The sequence below is a fragment of the Polyodon spathula genome, chromosome 19 (assembly GCF_017654505.1).
Source record: "Polyodon spathula isolate WHYD16114869_AA chromosome 19, ASM1765450v1, whole genome shotgun sequence".
In the NCBI taxonomy this organism is placed as follows: Eukaryota; Metazoa; Chordata; class Actinopteri; order Acipenseriformes; family Polyodontidae; genus Polyodon; species Polyodon spathula.
In genome coordinates, this window is record NC_054552.1 from 31,453,597 (window position 1) to 31,473,157 (window position 19,561).

Consider the following 19,561-nt stretch of genomic DNA (forward strand, 5'->3'; position numbering starts at 1 on the left):
CCAGCTGTTATGTCAGCCCTGCTGATGCATGCTGGGTATGACTCCTCCATTTCAGCCAATAAGAACAGCTACACTGAAAAACTGTTTTTTGTTCTTTTAGTCTTTCTTCCTTCGTTTGGTCTGAACAGTGAAGCATCTTAATACCACTGCCTTTTAAACCAATCAGCTGCATATTGCAACAGAAGGAAACGCATAAATCATAATGTGACATGCACTGTTCGAGGTGTTAGTTATTGTTGAAGAGTCCTGTTGGATGATTGCGTTGGGTGGGGGGGAGGTTATTAGGATCCGACTCTGTTCAGATCAAGTGAATACAGGTGCATGTCTTCTCACTGAGACCTGAAAAGCAGTATTAATTAAGATTTAGACTGTTCTGTTGCACAAGTTAACTTTCTGTGACAGTAACTGAAGATCCTCTCTTTTATTTATCCAGAGTAGGGATCACACAAGCAGTGGCAACATGAGCTTCCCCCACAGTGATCCACAAGCATCCCCCAAGAGTGATCCCTCTCTCTGAGAAGACGAGCGAGCTGCATCCCCCAAGAGTAATCCCTCTCTCTGAGAGGACGAGCGAGCAGTTCAGTCTCCATGCCCATCCAGTCTGCATCTTCTCTGTTCTGCATTGGTGCCCTGTGCCACAGAATTGTGTACGGCTGTGGTTTTGTAATCTGGATTTGTGGGGGCTGAGATCACTAAAGCTGCTAGAATTGGGTTTGTGATCTGAGTGGCATTCAAACTCACACCTCCAGAGGTTAAAGACCCCATCTAGTTCACCCTGGAAAGGCATATAGTTACAGCACTGGTATTATCTCCAGCACTGCAATGTCTGATGAGCGTTTCTCTAGGAAGAGTTTACCACAGTGCATTTCAGCTCAGAATTCACCAGGCATACCCCAAAAAATCACATGTTTTAGACCCACCTCTGATAAAAGTCTACCATGGAAAATGTTGCAAAGCACAGTGAAAGAATGATAAAGAAAAGGCAGGCACAGTGTGGTACACAATGGAATATGTTTGATAACATATTAACATGGGAAAAGCGTGGGAATAATACTTGTGACAATCCTGAACCATTGCCTAATAGAAAATTTCTTGTTATGACCTTGCAATACAGTTCCAACCCCTACTTTCCCCATTACACTGAGATTGCTGGGATCCAGAGGAACTCATAGAATTGAGCTAGAACCCGGTATTCACACAGCTGAAATCAATGGAGAGCAAGAGGAAGTGAGCTATACAGAAAGAAGCACTGTGTAGACACAGCAGAGAGTGACAAGAGGTACAAGGGTACACCAGAGTTATTTTTCACATAGGAGGGCACTGTGCTTTGGAGAGCGATGCTGTGCTTGAAGTCAGGAATTCGGGAGCTGCTGTATTCTGAAGGAGGGCTGCTGTGCATGGAGGGGATGGAAATGCAGAGCCAGGCAGAGAGAGAGCAGCCGCCACACACCGCAGCGGGAAACAAGGAGAGGAAACAACAGAGCAAACATTGTGAGAGCCTCCAGGTTCCCACGATCCCCTCTGAAAACCAAACGGAACCCCTCTTTCTGTCTGGGGAGTGATGTCATCCATTACCGTCAATGTGCGCGGCTGTGTGTGTGCGAGAGAGAGGGGAGAGAGAGAAAGAGACCATTGTGTTGAAATAAAGAAATCTCCACTGAACCATTATGAATGAGGACGGCAGGGAAACAGACTAAAAGAATTGGTGTGTTATAACTGAGCTGTCAAATCACGTCAAGGGCTGACAAAAAGTGATGTCCGGTCTCTTTCTCGACTGGCCTCCGAGGGGCACTGCAGCCCGGTGCTGGGGCTTCGCCGGGGGGCACCGAGCTGATCCAGGGGTCCAAGTCCTCCACAACCTGTCTAGTCAAAGCCCTTGTTATGTCTTCATTGAACAAACTGTAACAGAGTGTGCATTATTGACACCCAAATAGCAACAGAGTTATGAACACTATTAAGAGATATTTCCAGAATTTAATATATATATATATATATATATATATATATATATATATATATATATATATATATATATATATATGAGCCTTCCTCATCAAGAATAAATCACTTGTGCAACATATATGAATTCAGACCAGTAATAAATCTTGTAATTTAATGGTAACTGGTGGGATGTACTTGGAAATGCACCATCCTATTCACAAGATGCTTCAGCACCTCCTGACACAATACATTATAGCACTGACAGGCCTAACCCTGCTCAGCATCTGAGGACTGGTAAGAAAATAACCCTGATCACATCATGCTCGCAGTAAACATGAGTATACCTTACACTGACATCTCCAGCTTTACCAATCCTTATTTGCTTTATCTTGTGTATATGCTGCACTTTGCTTGAGGGGGTGACTCATAAACGGGACCTTCCTGGTATCGTTGTTTTCTGCTGAAATCTCTCTCCCGTGTCACATTGAGAGAGGGTGACACTGAATTCTCTCTCCCGTGTCACATTGAGAGAGGGTGACACTGAATTCTCTCTCCCGTGTCACATTGAGAGAGGGTGACACTGAATTCGGCTGCATTGGTCTTTCGTTTCTCTTTATCCCGGGGTCTAGCTGCTTTGCCCTCTGTCCCTCATATTACATTGTGCTGGCTGGTGAAAATGTTGACTTTGCTTCTAATAATGGACTCATTCATTTTTAGGAGGATTCCTAGAGCGCCCAGACGTCTTATTGTTTGTGAAAGACGGCAATCGCCCTAGTTTGCACATCTCTTGAGAAACAACAATGAGAATGTTGGATCAAGTGCTTCTGTCCCTCTGGTTCCACCCATTAAAGAATAGCAGGGCTTTGTCCAGATAACAACTCAGACCATTAATTAGGAACTCCTGGCCTTGTGCTTGTGTTTAGTCTCCTCTCACAATGGACAGTATGGAGACCACCCCACTACTTCCATCTCTGATGCTTCCACTGACACTTTATTTGAATTAAAAAACAAATATTTAGTGGGGGACAGGGGACAGGGGAGGGGAGACAGGACGAGACAGGACGGGGGCAGTTATCATGAGCATAATTCTCTGCTTTTAATTAACATAGACGACAAACCGCTAATTGCAAACTGCAAAAGAACAGCTGAGAAGAAGAGAGCACCCCTCATTTAACCTGGAGAGGGGGGGGGGGGGGGGGGGGGGGGGGGCAGAGCTACAATAAAACCACTGTTACTTTCCATCGACCCATTGTAAATAAATATTTTCAATTGAATGTATTTTTCAACAAAGCTTCAGCCCAGCCGTCATTATGTGTTGGATAACAGCCACCTACTGTTTTATCCTGGGTCTGTCTCAAGTGACAGTTGTATTGAATTGTGTTAAATTGCTCTGCGGTGACTTTGTGGGTTTCAGACACCTTTATGATGCCAGTCAGATTATGAACCCAGGACTTCAGCGGTAAACATTGTTGACCCTGATTTACTATCGGTAAACTGAAGTCTTCTAGACATACGAAGGCAGACTCTAAATACATTGGGGTGGAATTAATTGAGCTGAAACAGATCACTGAAATCAATCAATAACAACTAAGATCTCTGAGCAAGTGCGCTTCTGTGACATCTTTCTTTCTGTAACAGCATATTGGGAGTAGTATTGATCCGGTTGATCTGAACGGTGGTGGAATGAAGATCCATTGCTGTTTCGAGCAATGCAACAGACCCTTCATTGCATTATGTGTCATGCATGATTGACACCACAAAGCAGGGCATAGCGTGGGTGATGTGCTTCTTTAATGATTCCTCCCTTATCAAGTCCTGAAGGAGCCAGTCATTTTTTTCAGGTAACATGAAGAACAAGCATTCTGCCCAGCCATTCTGGAACTCAAAAGGAAACATACAAATGCAAATGCCAGTACTTTTGATAATTTTTTAATAATTTTTCCTCCCAAAAAACTAAAAATATACAACATAGAACAACACAAACAAATACACAATTAGTAAAATGAAATACAAATAAAAAATATAGATTTTTGATTCCTTTAATAATATGGGCTAACAAACATGCTTTAAAGGCAGCACAGGCTTCTAATAACATTACACTCATCTAAAAAGCCAATGCAATGTAATACCTATCCAGCTATTACTATTAATGTGCACCTTTGTGTTGGTAGTCTATTTGTGGTGACCTCGTTTGTGTTTACTCACTATTGCAGGATCCATTTTCAATGATTCGTTCTGATCAAATCAGTGTGTCATTGTGAATGTCTCTGCCTCTCCACCAACACACAATAACATAGCTATCAAAAGTGAGAATCAGAGCAATAAGTTAATTCAATGGATCAGGGGATTTCAGGCTGGGTCATTTACAGTAAGCTAGGTGGCCAGCCTTTATTCTTGTGCTATTTGTAGAATCTGTCATGGTCATTAGAACAAAGCTTTCATTCAATGAGGATGAAATAAGAACCCGCCACAAGCTCTCAAGCACATAGCCTACATGTGAAGCAAAAATCAAAGAAACCCAGAACGATAGAATATGAATAAATCAAATGGAATGACAAGAGGACCACAAGATGGTGCCACAGCGGTACTGCTGGCACCTGAATGAAGGCCCCGCTCATGCAATGCAGTGAAAACACAATGGGAACTAGCAGCAGCCTTCTGTTTGCATTTACTCTCCCTGGACTTACAGCAGCTCAGCAGCTGTGATCCGATTTCTCTTTCATATGACTCTAAATGTAATGAATAATACATTCTGTAAATTAGTGCCACTGTGTGCATTTCAGTGCTGTGAGTGAGTAAAGCAGGCTTGGTTTTATTTATAAGTTTAAAAAGTGGTGTGTTTATGGTGCTGTTGTAAGAGATGGCATCTTGCCCAAAGAGATTAGGTCTATTATGATAACAGACTCTGCACAGGACGTGTTAACTGATTATAAATCACCAAAAAAACACTGTCATCAGGAACTCCTATGAGGCGTCGTGCAGTACGGGTTATGCATGGTGTAACATCACTACACAGAGTAAGACTGACACATTCTAAATCGTTCTCTTATCCGATTTCCATTGCTGTACATCACAGCACAGGGTCTCTTTCAGATGAATCATCCGCACTCAACAGTGCTCAAGCTTTAGATGAATGCAGATGTTTTTGAAGCCGGACCTCCTCCCTCCTTCTCTGTGACCAGAGTCCAGTGAGATGCTCCGGTCCCTGAGCTCCTGCAGACCTGCTGAATATACTGAATACAGTACAGATGGGTTTGTCCCATAAATGCAGGATTTCAGAAAAAAAAAAAAAAAAAAACCCAACATTTTTTTCCATATAATTGCTGATAAGGGCACACCTGTATAAACACAGAGCTGAATTATTAACATGTTCCAGTGTGTGTGCTGTCCGTGTGTTTGTGTGTGTGTGTGTGTGTGTGTGTGTGTGTGTGTGTGTGTGTGTGTGTGTGTGTGTGTGTGTGTGTGTGTGTGTGTGTGTGTGCGTGCGTGCGTGCGTGCGTGTGTGTGTGTGTGTGTGTGTGTGTGTGTGTGTGTGTGTGTGTGCGTGTGTGTGCGTGTGTGTGTTTGTGTGTGCGTGTGAATTCTGATGAACCTCCAGATTGAGTTCACCAGCTGTCAAGGCTGACCAGGCTAGTATATAGCTTTAATCTCAAAATAAATAGAAAGAAAAATGTAATAAAACGCCATTGAGTGGCTGAGAACCTCAAGCCAGAACCGAATAACAAACTACTAAAATAAAATAAGAGGCCTGGAGTCAGTTAGAGATGAAAGGCGCTGCAATTACTGTATTTTCTATAGTAGCTAAGCTTCAATTGGAGCTCTGTGATTGCCCATTACCACCCCCCTCCCCCAGCGCTGCTGTGCCAGCTCCCTCTCTCTATCATTAACACTGCATTAATTAGTCACTGCATGCTAGATGAGTCTTGTCCCTCAATTTGAACTCGACCCCCTGTTCATTTTCTAGATTTTCCCTGTAGCTGGCTTTCAGCCAAATTCACGCTTCTGTGACCTTTCAACCCTACCTGTCAAGTCAAGCAGACAAACGTTTCAGAAGATGCCTTTGGAAGTTTCCGGAAGTTCCTTCAACAATAAAAGCAGTTCTGGAGATCCACACTCCATCGCAATCAGGCTCACCAAGCCTTTCAAAGCTATTAATACTCTGTAGCATTGCTTTAGTTGTAATTACCATTTGTATTAGTATTGCTATTGCTATTCCATGTTGATTATTGTTAATCCAGGAAGAGACTCCTTTCAGGTGTGCATCTCATTGTCAAGGGGGCCCTGAAAGACAACAGCAGCATGCAATCACAGAAAGAAACGTATTACATTCTATGACAAAGTATTACTCAGTGTCTACTTTTCACTGCTCCAAGTACACAGAACGACAATTTAATTGCACATACTTAAAACAAAAAAAAGAAGGTAGCAATGCTATTTCCAAGAGAGCTGCAGTTCAGCTTTGAGTTTTGTGAGAGCAACCTTAAATTACTTTCCTGTAGAACACTGGCAAACAGATGAAGAAGATGAGTCAAGTAAAATTAATTCTATTGCAGTCAGACTGTGGGCTCACAAGGCTGACACTGTATGATTCTCATGCCCGATGTGCTCCATTGGCATTAATACTACACTGCGGACTATCTTAGAAACAAACCTAAAAATAGCTAGTAGCAACCAATCTCTGCTTGAATGCGTTTTCTAAATAAAATTGCTACTGCGCATTGCAGTGACGTATACAGTCATTTTCAACTGAATTGCACAGTATTACCCCCTCATGCAGTCTGTGTGATCTCTAGAGAGTTGGGCAGTAATGCCACTTAACTCTTGTTATGCTTTTTAGTACTTAGTTAACAGCATTTACGCATATTCAAATTATAAATACATAATTACATGTGTGGACATTTTTAGTTTGCCAGACCATTGCCTGTGTTTTTAAACAATCAGACACATAAAACTTTATACTTAAATATTGTGTATAATGCATGTGGCTGGGACTGTATAGTGATGACAGTATACTGATGTACCATTTAACGTGAAGGTATACTCCAAGCTTGAGCAACAGTAAAGTGAGTCTTGTTCACCTCGTCCATTTTCTATGTTTCTATGTAGTTAATAATGTAACGATCTACTGTTCCTTTCTATTTAAACCTTCAGGCATCCTGGTATTGAGTCTGTTTATCAATGTGTTTTCCTTTATCCCTCTGTATTGTACATCATCTAATTTTATTTAATCTAAAACTACAAATTGTAGGGAATTTGTGTTCATTTTTCATAAAGTGTTGCAGTATTGGTTCATTTACTTTGTTATTTCTTATGATTGACAGGTGATTCTGTATTATTTTATGTAATGTTGTACCCATCTCTCTTACACATTTTATTTTGTTACATTTCTGGCAAAATACTCTATACCATAAACAAGGATGCACACACACACAGTTATAAATTAAAAACCGATACAAATTTGAACTCCCTCCTGCTTTAGGGATGAGCCCTTGACGGCTCAAAGGGTTAATTCATTTTGACTTGGCCTCTTTAGCTGTGATCATTCAGGCTCACTTTGCTCCTGTGCATACAGGTTGCACTTGAGTCAAGCAGACAGTTAAGGGTCCCTATGCAAAGCAACAGCAGGCCAATGAGGGGGCAGCTCGGCTGCACTTGGCAGCTGTTAATGAGCACATGAGCAGGAAGGCTGTGGGGCCTCAAGGCTGTGTCTTTGGGGGATTGGGCTGGGCTCCCTCATTACACGTTGCTGCACCAAGTAGTTGATGTGTTCAGCATTCACTTTCCATTTCTGATTGCTGATCCCCCTCCCCCGTCAGTACCATACAATGCTTGCTTTTATTAAACACAAGCTCTCGTAAAGCAGGGCTGCTGTCCACTCCAGCACTCACTCTCAGACTCTGTGGTCTCACACTCCATCCAATTAGAGGCTGCCCTCCAATCCCTCACTCTTAAGGTTCTCTGGCCCAACATGTGCCCGTGGCATACGGCTGCTGTCCACTCCAGACTCATTCTAAAGACTCAGGATCTTACATCGCCTCTGTTTAGAGGCAGCTGTCCCGTTCACCCTTTTTGCTCCAATATAAGGCTGCTGTCCATGTTACATAGGCCCTGTCTCTGTACCTTTTCATGACCTATAATGTTTGGTGCATGGGGCGGTGAGAAGAACCCTTTTCCTCTTGAAGAAAAGCTTCACAATGCATAATCTGCGGTCGGATCATTAAACACCTCAATGCTTTGATTCCCTTTGCCAGAATCTCCCTCGTATTTTTAACACCGGCAAGCCTGTAAAAAAGAAGAAGAAACACCGAGCTCATAGTCAAGGCTACAATCACTACATCACTGTGCAGTCTGTAGTAACCCTGTCCAAAATCTTCTAGTACATGTTCAGTAGTGAGGATAACTTACCCACTGTAGCATAGTGGGGCCATATTGAGAAAGCATCATTTTGCCGCTAAATGAATGAGACTGCATTGTACTTAGCGGCATGCTAACGCTTTATTAATAGGACTCCTAATGTTTTCTCATTCACCATCATCATATTAAACAACAGGAAAAAATGAATAAACAAATATAAGCCATGGCAGCTCTGTTGTGACCTGAACAGGATTACCAATCAATGAAAATAAAAACGCCACCAACCAAAAAAACACCAAAAAAAAAAAAAAACAAGTGTGAAAGGAGCTGCTAGTGTGTGCTTCCAGAGGTCCTGAGAAACGAGTATCCGGGTCTGTGAGAGAGTCCCGGAATGAACAATACAGCCTTTTTTCAGGCCTGCAGCTGAATCCTGGGATTGTAGCCTCCCTGGGCGAGGGAGCAGGAGCTGAGGGAGTCAATGAAAGCGAGGGCCTGGTCATTAGCAGCGGTACGACGTGCCAAGCAACATTAAAAAAAACAAGTGTCCTTCGAATCCGTGGCAACAAAGACAAAAATAAAACTGTCACAACAACATGATAATGACCTTCTCACATCACACAGGAGCCCCTTTCAGGCTTCTTGCCCCCTCTGTGCTCTCACCACTCTTTTTACTAGGCCGTGCTTTCCATAGCAACCGATCAGTGTCTGGGCATGTGCAGTTAACTCAGTGTGAGGCTCCTGTACCCACAGATGTAATACAGAGCATCAACACTTGAAAGGGTAGGACTGGAAAATAAAGATGATGTTAGTTAAAATGTTAAAGCATACGGGAGCACTGTATTGTTTTATCAACGGGGTTTTTTAAATCATGTTTCCATGGGTAAATCAACAGCTACATTATACTGTAGGCCTGTCACTGTGTGTGATAGATTCAAGAATATGAAAATGTGCATTGAACTACAGAGGATTTATATAATAATAATAATAATAATAATAATAATAATAATAATAATAAATAATAATAATAATAATAAAAACATTATTGTCTATGTATCCATCTCTTGTATCCATCCATTTTACCATGTGGTGGTACTAAATTGCTTTCTTCTTGGTCATAACGAGGGGTAGCTCTCGTGTCAAGTTACATGATTTGAAATCCGAAATATATTATTCAGTGATGTACAGAGCAGGGGGGTTTGGCTGCATTCAATCTTAAATTCTGCCAGTACTGAGCTTAAAATCTCAAACAGGAGAGTAGGCCTACTCATTGCACAAGACAAGGCAAGAATTAAAGAAATACATTCAGAATATTTCACAAATATACCACAAGATCATTTTACAAACATGCTGCAAATTCTTCTTCTTCTTCTTCTTCTTCTTCTTCTTCTTCTTCTTCTTCTTCTTCTTGTTAATAATCTAACACTGTAGCTTATATAAATAAGGAAACCATATGCCTATATAATGTCCTTTAATGTATTACCTCAAATAATAGACCTAAGTATTAAAAACATCAATAGGCTACCATTAAGACTGTTACTACAATAATAATAATAATAATAATAATAATAATAATAATATACATTTTTACCCACTTAATTGCGTTCTCAGTGACCAAATTTAGCCAGCATTTGGTCATTTTGATCTAAGCAAACAATGCACACGCCTACTTGAACAAGTTGAAGTGTATATGTGATCACTTTCATTATTAATTATTTCTGTGAAGCCATACTTCAATTTAAATCTTATGGATATTTGGTCTGCATGGAAAAACAAGTGAAAATAGAAATGGGCGAGCATCGTTTTGAAGTTAAAGGTATTGAAACAGTAGTTCTTGATTGTAGCCTGCATGACAGTTCTTAATCGTGACAAAATAAGTTTTACACAACAGTACTGAGTCAATCGGTATTTTATGTGACAAGGTAGATTACCTGATGTTGCCCATTCAGGATTAAAAACCTTTCGGCGATAATTAATTTCTTCCAATGAGTAAGACAGCTAAAAAGTGTTACAAAAAACCAACGCACTCGTGAAAACAATCTCGCCCCAGTTCAAGGATGTTAACTGGCTACAGGAACTGTCGTCTGGAAAAATACAAAAATTCTGCTCATGTTCGGACAAAAGGGTAAGACCAGAACTTTTTTTGAAATCAAACAAACGTTGTTAATTTTGTTATTATGTACCGTTGCTTAAATAATACAAATAAATACAAATCAATTTTAATTTCCCAACGTCCATTTAATGGATAATTAACTATCCATTATCAAGTGAGATTTGATGAAAAACATCTTCAGCAGTCTAGTTTTGTAAAATCAGTTAAAAATGTACAATATCTCAATTCTTGACCTCCTCCTTTTTTTTTAAATAGGCCCTTATATTATTATGTTTTCTTTTCATTATATTCCATCCTAAATTTGCTTCCATTATTTAAAAAAAAATAAACTATTTTGATTACTTGTTAAATGTAGATTTTAAAAGTAGTAGCGTGCTGAAAACATGCAGCCTATAAAACAAGATGTTAATTACAATCCAGCTCATTCATACCGGAGAGGCGGGGTTGTGTGTTTACGGTATGCTGTTTAGCTATAGTCGTCATGTATTATATATTCAATTTGGGGAGAAAATACAAAATATCTAATGTCTTATTAGATTTCTGCACAGGTTCTGCAAAAAGACACCTCGTTATTTTTTGAAACGGTGTAGCCCACTTGTGAAGCGTAAGATATCAAACTAATGTAGTGACTCAAACAGCAGATCAAACATAGTTAAAGAAAGCCCGATGCAATGTTTAGTCACACAAGCAGTTATCGAGAAAGAATACGACACTTTTGAGCGACAAAGAAATAAATATATAATAAATACAAAGCTGTTCACTGGTAATCACAAATTACGGGCTAAATACACATTGGATTAAAGTCTTAAATCAGAAATGCATCTGTGTCTAGATTAAGTACTATCGGAAGGGCATAATCCTTTCTGATATCAGCTCTGTCAATGGTTGCACTGTATTAATAACTACACGTGACTGAGAATCGGACACAGGACTGTTCGAAAGTTTCAAACCCGATACAAAAGCATTAAGCAATCTCGGGATAGCTGGATGAAAGCTGTCGTCGGCTTTGAAGAAATCATTTCAGCCAAGCAGGTTGGGTGTTCACAGGCAGGTGATGCATGTCCCTCATCCTGCTTACTCAGACATGTAAATGAGGCTCCCTTTGCATAGCAGGTTGATCTAACTCTATGCTTGTCGCCTATACACTGTGGCTAATCGAGCTTGAATTAAAAGCTGGAATGGGTGAAACTGCTACGCAATAGGAGTCTTATTTCCATCCCTGTTATATGAAGACAGTTGACCCCTATTTGCAAACCTTTAACTCAGGATTTTTTTTTTTTAAATGTTTTCCAAGAAAGCACAATGGTGTAAACAGATTGCCATTTAAAATATGTTTCCAATAATTTGTGGGTCGTCCTCCAAAGGATATAGTTATGATTCCAATAAAAGAGTCAATCGTGCTGATCCTGAATCTAATCTGGGGACCCTTGGATTTGCATAGTTAAATCCTTAAATCCTGGCTTGGCAATTTAGTTCAAAGATATTCAAGCCAGAGCCATTATAGTTAATGAATGCTTAGCAGTCAGTTCCAGTCAAGAATTGCACACCACAATTTCCCAAAACTGGGAATTCCAGTTCCAGTGAGGAAACCCTTCCTGTCTCCGTTGTTTTCAGTAAAACAGATCTGAGAGCATGGCCAGCAATACAGCACCTAGAAAAGCCTATGAGATAAATCTGCCTCTTAATGTGGTTCAAACTCAGGGTCTCACAATGTTGCCTGTGCTCGGATTTGAATCGCCAGTCCTTGGCTCAGTGTTTAGTTATCAGAGGCAGAAAAGAACCAGGCATGGCTTGAATGAGGGATTTCTCGAGCGCTGTTAGCCCATTGTAGGACCTTTAAGCTGCGTTTTTATTCCAGTTAAGTCAAACTGGTTTAAAAGAAAAAAGATCCAGGGCAGGTTGTTAAATTATCCCTACATTTGAGATCCAAACCTTTCCATAGTGTGCTTGAGTACTTCCCACTTTAAAGATGATTTAAAAAATGTTATACAATTATGATTCTTTTAGCTCTGCTGGAATAGCCACTTGCAATGGCTCTGTACCATGCAGAAAGCAAGCATATTCAGCACATGCTTTAATATGCCTATTCAATAAAGACATGTCCAGGGTGCATGTTTTGTGTGTTTTCTTTTAGTATTTCATCCACTTAATGTATAACACCAGCTATGTAGTGCTTTTATAATTCTGCAAACCAACAAGAGCCGAGGGAGGTGCACACTGACACATTGCTTTGTGTACAGCACATATCAACCGTGTCTTATATTGGAAATCCTGAAGAACGCACATTAAATAAGCCAAACTGTGCACTTAAGACTTTTGGGACTGTAATTGCCTGCTCATTCTTCATATAAATATATGTATTTCAAATAAAAAGATGCATTTGAACAAAAAGATTAAGTTGAGTGTAGAATTGTAATGTTTTATAATGCCAGGTCTGGCATTCTAAAAAGAAATTAAACTGCAGTCAAAAAGGAGATTCTGACTGTCTAGCAGTTAAATAATAATAGCTCGGTATTAATAACAGTGTGCACAGTGGCGCACGTGCAATGCTTACCGAGGATGAGGCGTGCCATCACGTCATTTATGCAAGAGATGCTCTTTCAATCATCATCTTGATGACAGGTATGCCCTGTGCCACTGCAGATCTCCCTGCAGACAGGCTGGTTTTGTAATATTACAAAGGCAGGGATGAAGGTCATCCCTCCTGGAGAAAGATTTGTTTCATTTTCTGATGGCTTCCTTGAAGTGTGTGGACACTCGCTGGGCAGGTGTGGAAAGCAGCAGGGGCTTATTTGAGACGAGTGTGCCTGCCCTTATAACAGGTCACCTCAGCATTGTTGCTGCTTCCTCCTGCTTTCCCCATGGTTCTACTATGCATTTAACAGAGTTTACTGTTGTTTTTAGATGTTTATTAATATGCTTTACCATGCCTTGTTATTCTTTACAATGCTTACCTATGCTTTACAATGCTATCACTATGCTTTATTACACTTTGCTATGCTGTTACTATAGGGAACTTGTATAAGGGTTCTCCGTATTGGCGTGGTGACAGTCAGTGGGCTGCTTGAGTATATACCCTGCATCTTTCCCAGTCCAGGGTGTAACAAGACCTCTTTGTATTAATGGGGGTTTGGTGTTTGATTGGCCTGACACAGAAAGGCCATGTGATCACACAGCTCAGCTGGCATTGCAGCTGGGTAGTGAGGGACTAGTGGTTCTGGATGCGGTCCCAAACTAGGACACCCCTCGTTCTCACAGGAATTAGGAAGGGGGAAAAAAAACTCTTTAATCCCCCCCCCCCCCCCCCCTTCATCCCCTCCATTAACAAAAACAAAAAAAGCAGTCAACAAATGAAGCACTGTGGGCTCTGAAAAGGACTGCCGCTGCACTGCCTGTCACGCCACTCCGTGTGCGCTTGCTCACAACAGGCAGGGCACATTAACATTCTGCCACAGTGCAGTATAGGACGCCGGGCTCTGAAAGGAGAAGCTGAAGTGTTGTTATGACTGTGACAGACAGAGAGACAATGCTTCTACTGTGTGACTTCGGCTGCATTCACTCCGGTTATAAATACAAATTCACAGTGCACCCACACGCACACACACACACTACATTAGAGAAAGGACCCCACTGTTAGCTAAACCCAGACTGCTTGCACAAGGACAAACATTTGTAAGGGGTTTGTCTGACTGCTTGTACAGACACATTATGTGGTACAGACTCCTGGTTAGAAAGGAAGCACTGTTATAAGGCTACAGTAGGTCTCAGATGACGGCGAATCTTATTGAAAGCCCCTTCCTTGCACTACCTTCATGGCGCATGCACGTGTAGTAATGGATATTCAAATGAAAGGCTGTGCTGTGCATATGCAAATAGGTCTGCAGGCATCATTTTCACTGAATAAGGGTGGTACGGAAGCAGCTGTACTGGTAGGAGGGTAGGGGATAGGTTTGATACACTATTTCAAAAGGTGCATTCATATATTGGCTAAGGATCCCTCTACAGAATCATTATTTCTGAATGTATTATTATGTGATTAATTATAATACTATTATACATTGTAATATGTGTTATTATTAGTAGTAGTCGTAATATTTGTAGCGTATGCCAACAGCTAGACACAATTTTTGCAGGACAGGGTTTTGTCAGGGTCCTTTCTTCTTATCGTAATCCTTGTAGTTTTTAAATAAATGACGTTTATTGACATTCGGTGTTGGGAAAAATGTTGTTCTCATCTGGCCGCTAGATGTCGCTCTGAGGAAGCGCCGTGCATTTCTTAGCACTGGTACAGACCTGACTACTAATAACAATCCTGGGTTTGGGCAAACTGCTAATGCGTTACAGATTATTCCAGATGTACAGATTATTCATAAATATATGAATATATCTATCCGTTTTCTAATACTATTAACCTGTCTAATAAGTATTTAGATACTTATATATAGGCAAAAATAAAGAGATTTGTTTAGGTAATCACATTGGAGAAATAAAAATCAACATTATTTTGAAAAATATTAGTAAAATATATATACATATCTTGTTTATATATGCTCACTAATAACGTTGAATATATAAATAATTATAAATTATATACGAGTGAACCTTAAAATATGCTCACTAGCATTTAGACATTAGCAAAAAATGTAACTATGGTTTCTGTGTTTAAAATGAAGTTAGTTTATTCTTAAAACATAATAGGCAGTGAGGCATAAAACCACATGCGAATTCTGTTGTTGAATATGAACGGTTTGCGTTGAATCTCTGGTTAAAAACAGCACATCTATCTTTTTGTGATGCGTACTGGGGACAAGACTCTATGTACTTTATATAGAGCTGGGGCAATTTGTCACTTGCCAATATTTCTACGTTTATCACATTACCACATACATGTTCTTTAAGCATTCCCAGCTGTAACTCTATTGTTTCCTTAAGTCCCTGTATATCAAGTACAAATGTTTAATAATTTTAGATTTAACAAATCAGATTGATCGGCTAAACAGACCTTAATAATAACTTGATAACTTAGTAGCTTGCAGCTCTCTTGATAACCATGCATCTGCAGTATATGTAGTGCATTTGCAGTATTTTGGGCAGGACTGAGTACTATGCAATTCTTTCTATGCTGTGTGCTGCAAAAAGGGTTTTATTATTCAACAGCACTGGCAAAGGGACGCTTTTATTGACAGATATTAAGTCCAGTGCATTTTAAATGGCACTCAGACTGATTTGCTGTTGATTGTTTAGGCAGGAAACTGGGAACATGCTTTAGCGGTGATGTGCTAACATTTAAGTGCTGTGTGCAGCAAGTGCCAAACTAATAATAGACAATAAAGTGGGAAAATGTAAACAACACATACAACACTGAGCAGACCTCTTTGCAGGGCCCTAGTGTACAGCATTGTGTGTGTGTGTGTGTGTGTGAGAGAGAGAGAGAGAGAGAGAGAGAGAGAGAGAGAGTACTCTCTGCCCCCTAGCCTGTCTCTTGGACTCCTGCTCTCCCCTCTCTCTCTCTACTCTGCTTTTTCCCTCTCCCACCCCCCCCCCTTCCGACTCACTCTACTCTCTCTCTCTCCTCTCGAGAGACTAGACTTACCCACATCTGATGAGAGAGAGAGAGAGAGAGAGAGAGTTGGGGGGTGGGGGGTCTTGGAGGCACGCTGGCTGCACACCTTGTTAAAAACACCAGGCTCTTCAGCAGGAACAGTAGCTGGGCACTCCTACATTGACAGTAGGGTCTCTGGTTCAATTTAGACTCTCCAGTCCAGTGTACTGTAATTTTAAGGAAACAGTATTCCTTCCTATAGTATGTGCCACTACAATCTATTTATCTATTGTTATATCTATCTATATAGAATTATTTCTCTAATCGTTCCACACTCTTGTATAAAAAGTAAATACTATGGCAATGCTAGAATGGGAGTGCTACCGATTCCTACACTGAGAGGGCTTCTGATCCACCCCCCGGCAGCAGACTGTCACAGTGACTCCTTCCCTCTGCACGAGTGTCAGTATTGCTCGTGGTTCTAAAGCAGAATGTCTCTGCACTGTGCTCCAGATGTGTTCGTCCAATATAGATATCAGTCTTATCATATGCTGCAAATGTGTTGCTATTCTGCACAGATGAAGCCAGCCCTTTTCTTCAAAATAAGCTTAGTCACATGAATGCATAAAGGTTCTTCTCTAAGACACAACCGTTTTGGATCTGAACAATTAGCCACACGTTCCCATTGTTAATATGATTGGTATTTTTTTTATAATCTAATTGTATTGATCTTTTTATGGTATTCATCTGCAGCTTCCAAAAATTTTAATATTTGTTTAAAAAAACAGAAAAAAACTTGTGCAATTTTGAAATTGTCAGGTATTTAAATTGAGGTATTTATTCAATTATTTAACGACTTGCCCAATCTATGTAATTAAGCCTGCTTGTGATACAGCTATGGAGAGATGCTGAGAGAATGGATTCTCCTGTGGGTGAGGGGCTCCTCCCAGGGCTGGGCTCAGGGTTAAGATCCTCTTCACTCCCAGATAAAGACAGAGATCGGAGGTGCGTGGGATGCAAGGGCAAATGAAAGGTGCATCTCACAGGGGTATAATTCAAGTGGCTGGATTAGACACGGGACTACTTGGAGAATTCCACAAAGAATTAAGGATTCAAATTGGAAAGGAACAACACCCATCTTATATGTTATGTATAAATGATAATGAATGCATTTTTAAAATACATTTTCTGTCATCCGTAACTATAAAACGATTGCCAGTGGGGGAAAAAAAAATAGATACCAATAAATAAATAAAAAAACATTGAATAAGCTAAATTAAACATTTTGTCTAGATGCATTTTTTAATGTCTTCAATTATAATCATTTCTAAGTTAGAATGCAAACAATGACAAAAACACAAATAGATTTTTCACTGCGGCCTAACCTTACAAGGCTCACTATTCAAAGTGGTAAGTAGTCCTGATTTATCATGGTCCCAGACTAGGTAACAAGCCCAGCGATTGTCGCTGCTTTTGGTCTGAGAGGCCATTCAATCCATGACAAGTCCTATTTTTTTTTTTTTTTTTTTACTTTTTGAAATCCTTAGGGTACAGACAGTTTCTTTTTTTCTTGTAAATTCCACCAGAGGTATTGAATTTAAGGTGGATCATCCATAACATAAACTCTCAATCATAAGATATTTAGCAGGCAGTATACTATCATTTATATTATTTATACAAACATGTTTTATGAAACAAACATTTTTATATATATATATATATATATATATATATATATATATATATATATATATATATTTATATGTGTGTGTGTGTGTGTGTGTGTGTTGTTTAATTGTATATATAACTATTTTGCAATTTTACCTACATAAACCCAAAGAAAAAAAGATTTCTTGATGATATCGATATTAATGACATCTAGTTCTGCACATGTCTTTTGACATTTATTATTGTTAATGATTCTTATTGGTATTATTTAAATGGATCTGAAATGCAATGCACACAGACTTTTAACCATTCTGCTACTCCTGCATGTCCCGTCTAAATCTTGTTGACTGAGATGAAAGATTTTTATGATTAAACTGAGTTTACTGGGTTTTAATGTGAAGAAGTGTCAAGGCACAGCACTCTTCTAATGGACCTTGTGGGTGGAGAGATCCTTAAGAAGAACATGGAGAGGATAGCATCACATATTAAAGACTGAGCTGGGACTGAGAGCCTTTTAAATGAGATTGCAATGAAAAGTAATCTTTTTACAAGAGGTTGTGTTTTAAAAGAAACAAAAAAACTTTAGTCTTAGGATGAGGGTGAAGTGCAAAACATCTTGAGGGGTGTTGAAGATGAGAGTCTTGGAATGAGGGTGAAGTGCAGGCAATGACAAACTTCTATTACAGAAGAACAGAGAGAAGAAGGCATGAGCGTGGGGTGCAGAGCAGCCTTATGTTAGTGACGCTTGTGCTTTGGGTCAGAGAGCCTGAGAATGGCTGTGGAGTGTATAGCTGTATTCTGTCAGAAACAATGCTAGATAAGCAAGCTTGAGGACTGATGGAAGGCGAGGTGTAGGGTTGCTTTGCAACAAGGATGACCAGAATTGGAGCTTTGTAGAGACCAGAGCACTTTTGAGGGTTTTTTTTTCCATTTGAGAAGAAAACTAATGCAAAAGGTCAAAGAGCCCCACTGCCATTGGTGGAGTGCTGCAGGACCCTGAAACTCCCAAATCCCTGGGAATGCTTAACACAGGCAACTTTTGAATTGGATCATGCTCCTCTTTCAGGAGGACTGTGGGAGATGGCTGGCCACTTGACCAGAGGTTGGTATAAAGCAGCTTCATATAGGAATAGGGGGATTTTTGTAAGAAGCTTTCTAGAAGCCCTGGATATTCAGACTGAATTTAATGTAAAGTCTTAAGCTGAAAGACCACTATCCCATTAAACAGAATAAGAAAAGAAAGATGACTTGTACCACTGATTTGTATGTAGGTGGTGAGAGGCATGTAAAGCACTGTCATTCTTTCTGACACTGAATGTTAAAGGAACAGCTATATATATATATTATATATATATATATATATATATATATATATATATATATATATATATATATATATATATTATATTATATTATTATTATTTATTATTATTATTATTATTAATGCAGCATTATATTTTCTTTGGATATTTAAAACAAATATTAAACTTTGCATATTGAAAAAAAATCTATATTGAACCTCTTTAATCATAGAAGTATGATATGTATTATTATATTACATTGTCTTATAGGAATACTTTAGAACGTAATGTAGAAAAGATTGGAAGCATTGTAGCAACATTCGAAGATGCAATACACCAGACTTTTCACGTTCAGCTTGTTATTTCTATTCTCATTAAATGTGTTTATTAATAGAAATACTAACAAACTACACAATTTTAAATAAAGAAATATCGCTAGCGTAGCCGTGAAATATTAAGGAAAATGAATTAATACCGATGCCAATAAAATAAATATATACGGTTTGACCTCACAGTTCATTCAGGGTATTTCCCTGACATTCACGATCATATGCTTTCATCATTTAGATTTAAAGGTGTGATTAGAACCAGTGACAATCTAATGACAGCAGTCTTTTGGAGGTTTCCTATGACCGGTAATAACAT

General features: G+C 39.6%; 1 long non-coding RNA gene across 6 annotated transcripts in view; it reads right to left on the reverse strand.

Annotated features, from left to right (window-relative positions):
* Positions 1 to 3,919: 3,919 nt before the first annotated feature.
* Positions 3,920 to 19,561, reverse strand: part of LOC121294339 — a 43,345-nt gene continuing 27,703 nt past the window's right edge. For 3 of the 6 annotated variants that reach the window (XR_005946771.1, XR_005946768.1, XR_005946772.1), the window contains 2 exons: positions 6,128 to 8,223; positions 3,920 to 5,174 (listed from right to left, as the gene is read on the reverse strand). This is a non-coding gene — a long non-coding RNA (uncharacterized LOC121294339). Of the gene's footprint in view, positions 5,175 to 5,963; positions 8,224 to 19,561 lie in introns of all 6 variants that reach the window. The other 3 variants (XR_005946773.1, XR_005946770.1, XR_005946769.1) reach the window with 3 other exon arrangements.